Source organism: Octodon degus, unplaced genomic scaffold, assembly GCF_000260255.1.
Source record: "Octodon degus isolate 3935 unplaced genomic scaffold, OctDeg1.0 scaffold00115, whole genome shotgun sequence".
In the NCBI taxonomy this organism is placed as follows: Eukaryota; Metazoa; Chordata; class Mammalia; order Rodentia; family Octodontidae; genus Octodon; species Octodon degus.
The window spans coordinates 10,066,119-10,074,124 of NW_004524691.1; the positions used below are offsets into that span (position 1 = coordinate 10,066,119).

Below are 8,006 nucleotides of genomic sequence, written 5' to 3' on the forward strand. Positions count from 1 at the left end.
TACCTTAAATTTCAGTGACAGATATTGTGTTATTTATAATTTTTTATCACCTTGATTCAACTTTGGTAAATTGTATGCATGTAGGAATCTATCCATTTATTTTGTATTTTTCACACTTGGTAAATTTTCTGCCTTTACTTCTGTAAGCATGCTTTATATGTCATTTGTGCAGATTCCACTTTTTCATTAATCCTAATTGATCTTATGTTGTTGTTCTTTGCATAATCTTGCAACTGTTGGATAATTATTTCATGGTACCTTGCTATTTACAAAAGAATCTTTCTTTTGGTGATCACAAGCCTGTCCTGACTTTTAAGTCTAATATTCTATCTTGACTTTTGTTCTGTCATTTTTTAAACTCCAATTTAATTTGTGATTTTCTGAATATCTGTTTGAATATTTTATTGATTCCATTTTTCTCCTATGTTGGGTCTTACTGATTTAGATCACCTTACTCTATTTTTTATTTATTTATTTACTTCTATTTTAGGGAAAGGCCTACAGGGTGTACAGGGTCTCACTACTAGATCGGACTTGGAGTGATCCACCTGTTTATAGCCTCCCAAAAGCCAGGATTACAGGGGTGTGCCACCATGCCCAGTCTCAATTGCTGTCTTAGCATGACCTGGAGCTGGGGCCTGGATGGCAGGCCTGGGGATCAAACCAAACTTCTGGATCTGCTTGCAGACACTTTAATCTGCTGAGCTATTTGGCTGGCCCTTGTTCTTCTAATTTTATTACCTATGTCTGCTTTAGTTTTTCTGAGCAAATCCATTATTGTGGTCATCATCTCATTTTTTACTTGACATTATTTCTTGTCTGATTTCCTCTATACTGTCATATATTTGTTTTCTATCTTCTGCTATACTTTTAGAGAGTTCAGGCATCTGGCTTACATTTCTTCTGTCTATGGAATTATCCTGAGTTGCTAGAGTTTGGGGGTTGCATTTTGCTTCTGCATAATGTCATTTTCTACCTTTTAAATTCAATTTTTTTTTGTCTTGAGGCTTGTAAATTTCTTATAGTACACAACTTATTATTGTCATCAAGGCTTCCCTAGTGGAGGTCTGTTTCTCAGAGATGTCTTCTAGGTATTGGTAGTTCTTGATCTTTGTAACTGGCCCAAGATCCTATCATACCAATTTATTAAGGAAGAGATGCTGCTATTTATTAGGCTCAGTATCCAATCCTCTAATAGTTGACTGTGGTTATTATTTTTATTCTGAATAATCACAGTGTCGGGATAACAGCTAATTACAACAGATATGCTATGCTGGCAAAAGTAGTTCAATTAGAAATAACAACATCATCAAACACAGTTTGAAATTGGGAAATTGTGGTAACTATTAATTTGGTACCCTTAATCACAGTAACAAGATCTACAGTTATAGAACAAAATCCAGCATTATTAAGGAATTTGTATACAAAGAGTTTCCCCTTTGTGGAGTGATTTAGCCTGTAGTGAGAAAATTTAAGCTGGGTAGCCAATGAAACAGAAAGCTAAGGGAAGAGATATGTAGTAAATAAAAAGCAGGAGGACAAAGGATCAAAGGATGATCTACCAGACCCAATGAGACTGAGAAGGGGACAAGGAAAAAAGAATGAAGGAGAAAGCAAAAGATTATCAAAGTACACCAGAATTATTAGAGAGAATTTTTGTGAATTATCAGAATCAAGAGAGATGGTTAAGGAAAGAGAAAGGAAGAAAAATCCATTAGAACAAGAATAAATGTAAGGACTTTAACGATCTAAGATAATACAAAATGAAACAAAACTCCCAACACACACACACACACACACACACACACACACACACATACACCCTTGTTTGTGTGTGTCTTTCTTCCAGTTGCTGCAGTATCCTTGGATAAAGACAGCCCATGACTGCTCCCACTGTGTACAGTTGGCTTGTTTTAGACAGGCCAGCCTCCTCAGTTTCACTTCCGCCGGCCTATCTCATTCTTCTTGTACACCACTTACAGCCAGTTGGGGTGGCAGGGGCAGGCTTGCATGGTATCTCCGCTGCTGACATCACTGTGGAGACAGCCCTATGTAGATCTCCTCTGCAGCATTAGGAGGGGTGCCTGGGCAGGAGGGCTGTAATGTTCTGCTTCCTGATCCTGCCCATTGTTGCCATTTTTATGCTTCAACCATGCCCCCATGGTCACCAGTATTGACTTACTGCTCTATCACTTTCTGGGAGGTAGCCCAAAGCTATTTGGTCTGATTCAACTTCCTCTCCCTGATACCCTCTTTCATGCATCTGTGTCCCTCTCTTTGGTCGCAGGGCATGTCCCTAACCTTATTGTTCTCAGGGGAAAAAATAGCTGGCAGCCCAATGAGGAGGGAGTAGTGCTGGTGAAATTTGGTGGCAAACTGCTACATCCTCTGTGTAGAGGAAAGCACAAGAAGAAATGATCCCCATACCCTGTCTGTTTTATTTGGCTTGAGTTAGCCACATTTGTGCCATTCATCTACCTCTTGGAGGCTTCACAGGATGGTGAATATTGCTTGACAAATGGCAGCAGTGCCACTGGCAGCCCTGTTAGCTGAATAATCATTTCATAAAATCTTACATTCATGTTTTGTTTGATCTCCAAGTCTCCTATAGCAGATTATTTGAGCATCCACAGGATGTGTATCCCTCCCTTTCCTCCTATTTTCTGTGTTTTTAGTTGATTTTTGCTCTGAGTAGTTCCAACATGCTCCTCCTCTATTCAGTCATGTTCAATCCTGCATGTTTCTCCTTTTTCAGGGCAGAGTAGTACAAATTTGTATATTAGTACCACATTTTTATCCATTCATCTGTTGATGGACATATATGATACTCCATACATTTAACTAGTCTGAATTAAGCCACAGTAAGCATGGGTATACATTCATTACTACCAAATGATATGTTGAGATTCTTCAGGAAAACACCTAGAAATGGAATGGCTGAGCCACAAGTAATTGCTAATTTTTTTTAAGAAACTCTGTATTGTCTTCCATGCTGGTCATATTAGGTGACCTTCCTACCAGCAGGGCAGCAAGGTTCCTTTTCCTCCAACATTTGTTGTTGCTTGACTTCTTTGTGATAATCATTCTTTTTGGAGTGGGATGGAGTCTCTGCATTTCTAAATTTTCATTCATGTAATGGCTAGAGATTGTGAATATTTTTTCACATTTTGTTGAACATTTGCACTTCTGAGAAGATAATAGAATTTTATATCACTTTTGTTCTCTGCCTTGCTCCATTTTCTTGGTGTTTTCCAGAATTTTATGCATTTTAAGCATTATATTGTGAGTATCAAACATGGTTGACAATCACTTTATTTTGTATCAAAAAGATTTTTTCAATTTGAACACCTTTTAAGTTATTTTCTGTGTATTTATATTATCACAGATTCAGTAGTTAAATCTAACTGAATTTGCGTTTCAATTGATCTATGGTCAGAAAACCAGATTTCTTAAAACCAAGTCAGGTTTCTTATGAATTTTGACAGTCTTTGCTTAGGACCTCAAAAGAAAAAAACCAAGGTCTACCAGATTTGCTGTTTCTTTCTGGAAGCTATTGGGGAACATTTGCTTGCAGCACCATTCAAGAAGTTGGCAGTGCTCCACTCTGTGAGAACATGAGACTGACATGTGTCCTCGTGCTCTTCCAGGCAGAGTTCCACGAGATAAAGCTACTTTCATAGTGCCTTTTGGCCATCTTCCTCCAATTTTAAATCAAACAGTGTGAGTTGAGTTTTCTGTGCATGAATTTCTCTGACCTTTCCTTTGCTTGCCCTTTCCCTGCATCTTTCTCAACACAGCTTTAGAAACTGCTGTTTTGAAGATTCAAGTGATTACATTGGGACTAGCCAGATAGATAAAGAAATCATCTATTCTAAATCTATAGTCTCTCAAAATTTTCAAGTCATCTTTTCAGCAATACTCAGATTAACGTTTGAAGAAGCAGGAGACTGGAATCTTAGGGGAACATAATTAAGAAATATGCCATGTGCAGTACTTCCATCAGTGCACAATTTGTTCTTAAATCAGAAAACCCCAAATTTTAATGATGTGAACAAAATGTAGTTATTTTCTCTTCAGGGAAGGCAAATTGCGTTTGGCTGTCTAAAACTATTATGATGTCCAATGGTACCAAAACAGAATATTTATTATTTGATCATTTATATACCACCAAATATTTCCTGAGCTACCTCCCCAGCACCCCCTCCCACTTTTTTTTTCCTGTACTAGGCATTGAACTCAAGACCCCGTGCTTAACAGGCAATCATTTTGGAATTAAGAAGATTTTTTTTGATGCTCTTATCATTCCAACTTATAGAAGTTAAATGTGTCAAGCAAGGGAAGAGAAGAATTTAACAATTGTCTCAATGCCTGTATCGAGATTGAAATTCTCTCACATATATTAGGTTGAACATAATCACCTACCCACATGGTTTCTTTCAAATATATGGCAGAGGGATTGTGGGAGGCAAGATGGTGGTGGCAGCTACTATTCGGGAGAGGCAGACAGTTGCTTTGAAGTGTATGTTGAATTTCAATGTTCCTCATGTTAAAAACAGCACAGTAGAACCAGTATGGAAGGTTCTCATTTGTGACAGATTTGGCTAAAATATAATCTCTCCTCTGCTATCTGTGAAAGAACTGAGAAATATGGGAATCTCTCTGTATCTGCTTTTGAGTTCGGACCGAGATCCTATTCCAGATGTTCCTTCAGTGTACTTTGTAATGCCATGTGAAGAAAATATTGATAGAATGTGCCAGGATCTTCATATTCAGCTGGATGAACCATATTATTTAAATTTTATTTCTGCTATTTCAAGAATTAAGTTGGAAAATCTTGCAAATGCCGCATTAGCCGCTAGTGCAGTGACACAAGTAGCCAAGGTTTTTGATCAGTATCTCAATTTTATTACTTTGGAGAATGATATGTTTGTACTATTTAATCAAAATAAGGAACTCGTTTCATATCACGCCATTAATAGACCAGATATCACAGACACAGAAATGGAAACAGTTATGGACACTATTGTTGACAGCCTATTCTGGTTTTTTGTTACACTGGCTGCTGTTCCTATCATCCAATGTTCAAAAGGAACAGCAGCAGAAATGGTGGCAGTGAAACTAGGTAAGAAACTTCTGGAAAATATGAGGGGTGCAAGAAATAGTCTTTTTACAGGTGACACACGGGGTGCCGGCCAGTTCAGCTTCCAGAGGCCTTTATTCAACCTCATTGACAGAAACATTGACAGAAACATTGATTTGGTGACTCCTTTCACCATACATGGACATATCAGGCACAGCTGCACGATGTGCTGGACTTCCACGGAAGCAGAGTAAATTTGGAAGAAACTTCAGGAGTGGAAAACTCTTCAGCTGGTTCTAGACCAAAGAGAAAAAAACAAGAAGTCTTATTATTTAACCTCAGTTGATAAATTCTGGCAGAAACATAAAGGAAGTCCATTCCTAGAGGTTGCAGAATCAGTTCGGCAAGAGCTAGAGAATACAGAGCACAAGAAGATGAAGGCAAATGACTTAAAAGCATTATGGGGCTAGAAGGGGAAAATGAAGGAGCCGTAAGTGTGCTTTCTGACAACACTGCTAAGCTAACATAAGCTGTGAGTTCTTTGTCAGAACTGCTTGAAAAAAGACATTAATCTACAAATGATTGTTGCTACTGTTGCTTTGGATAATAGAAAGGCAAGGAATCTGGATGTATATTTTGAATATGAAGGAAAGATAAAGAGCAAAACTACTCTCGATAAATCTCTTCTAGATATAATATCAGACCCTGATGCAGGAATTCCAGAGGACAAAATGAGGCGGTTTCTTTGCTGTTATATAAGCACACATCAAGCATCTTCTGAGGTTGATTTGGAGCAATATTAAAAAGTTTTAACAGATACAGGATGCAACCTTAATCCTTTGCAGTATATTAAATAATGGAAGGCTTTTGTCAACATGGCCTCAGCTCCTGTCAACTATGGCAACACTACCATTAAACCAATGGGTCCCTTGTCACGAGTCACGAATACAGGATCACAGTTTGTGATGGAGGGAGTGAATAATCTTGTATTGAAACAGAAAAATCTTCCTGTTAGCCGTACTCTGGACAGTCTTACGGAGATGAAATCAAACCCTAAAACTGATGACTATATATTGATCCCACAATGCTGCGGGGCAATGACAGCTCAACTCCTAGACACAAAAATGCATTCCAAGAGGCGACTGTTTTGTTGTGGGAAGAGGCCACTATACTGAATACCAAAACCTTGTTGACTACATAAAGGGGAAGCCAGGCAAGCACATTTTGTACTGCTGCAGTGAGCTTTTCAATGCTATGCAATTCATGAGACAGCTGTCACAACTTGGACAGAAATAACACAGAAGAACCTAAATATGAGAATCTGCTTGGAACTTGGATAAATTTAAAAAGCCAAAAGAGCCAGATAGTTCCCTCTCCACTGCAATATTCTGATACTGAAACTTTAGATTTATTATTTTTAAGGAAATTCTATGCTTAATATCATGTATACTGATCAAAAGAATAAAGCATTTCAGAAATATAACAACAAAAATGAGTAAATAAATATATGGCAGAAAATATAGTCATTAACTAGGGCCAATGGTATTTTTATGTTAAAAAGCATCCATTGAAAGAAGGTTAGAATGATGAATGTTCTGCATTTGCTACCAAGTGTCTAATGAATAGTTCCTGCCTTTTCTAAACTGACCACAATATTGTTAAGAAAACAAAAACAAACACAGAAACAAAATTTCTCCTTTCTGAAATAAATATCTTTTTTTTTTTTTTTTTTTCTGGGGATTGAACTCAGGTCCTTGTGCTTGCCAGGGAAGCACGTATTCCACTGAGCCATCTCCCCAGCCCCATAAATGTCTTTTTTATGAGGAGAATATATTTTCTGAGTGAAAGAAAGCTCCTTTCCAAGAGAGGGACAAGATGAGGCGCCCAGGCAGGTGGTCCCCAGGAAGCTGTCTCTTCCAGGGACTTTTATAGAAAGCCATGTGGTGAGGTGGGTCTAAGATGGTAGAGAACATGGGAACTTGCTGAGGTGGGAATGAGGTGGGACAAAACTATAGTCAACCAATGAGATTACAAGCATCAATCCTCAGGTAACATATCTTTATTAACATGCTTCATAAAAATATTTTGAAGTACTTTTTATAATAAAGAGATTTTTTTCTTGAATATCAGTGGCCATCAGTGTTGATCTTCGGGGTTAATAATATCCCAAATTTTTCATACATTCAAGCATTAATAATACAAAATATGAAACTGGGATGTTGCAGAAGGTGAAATTTTGCAGATGAAAATCTCACAACAAATTCATTTTTCTCCCAAAAGTGGCAATCTGAAATTACTTGTCATTTGATGATGAGTGAAATCCCATTGGAAACAAACCAAGTACTTTATGTCTGCTTTGTTCTCATGTGAACTTTTTCTTTTCCATTTATGGAAATACTCCCAAAATATCTCAGAGTCCTGATGATTTTAAAGGCATTGTCTGAAAAAAAAAATTCAGCTACTGCAGAATTGTTGTCTTCAGTAGTGTAGCATTCTCATCAATGAGGTCATGATCTGAGTCATCAAATACCTTATATTTCTAAAAAATGTTATTGCAGTATAGAGACATTTTAAAAGAACATTTTTCTGTGCATTCTATATTTGTCCTTGGCCTAGTAACACTTCAAAATAGAGCATTAAGCATTAATTTCACCTAGTGATTGTGACTCAGAATAAATACCAATTAAGGAAATATGGCAAACTTAACTAAACTTTTTGATGAAGTTTTGTTTTTATATGGGATAGAGAAAAACATGACAAAACTTCTTTTTCTTTTCTTTTTTTTGTGGAACTGGGGATTAAACTCAGGCCCTTGCACTTGCCAGGCAAGTGCTTATTCTACTGAACCATCTCCATGGCCCCCAATGGAGAAATTAGTTTATTTTTATTTTTATTTTTTGGTGGTACCAGGGATTGAACTCAGAAC

General features: G+C 37.3%; 1 pseudogene; it reads left to right on the plus strand.

The window, feature by feature from the left end:
* The first annotated feature begins 4,461 nt into the window (after window positions 1-4,461).
* Window positions 4,462-6,376, plus strand: LOC101583036 (annotated as a pseudogene).
* Window positions 6,377-8,006: the final 1,630 nt, after the last annotated feature.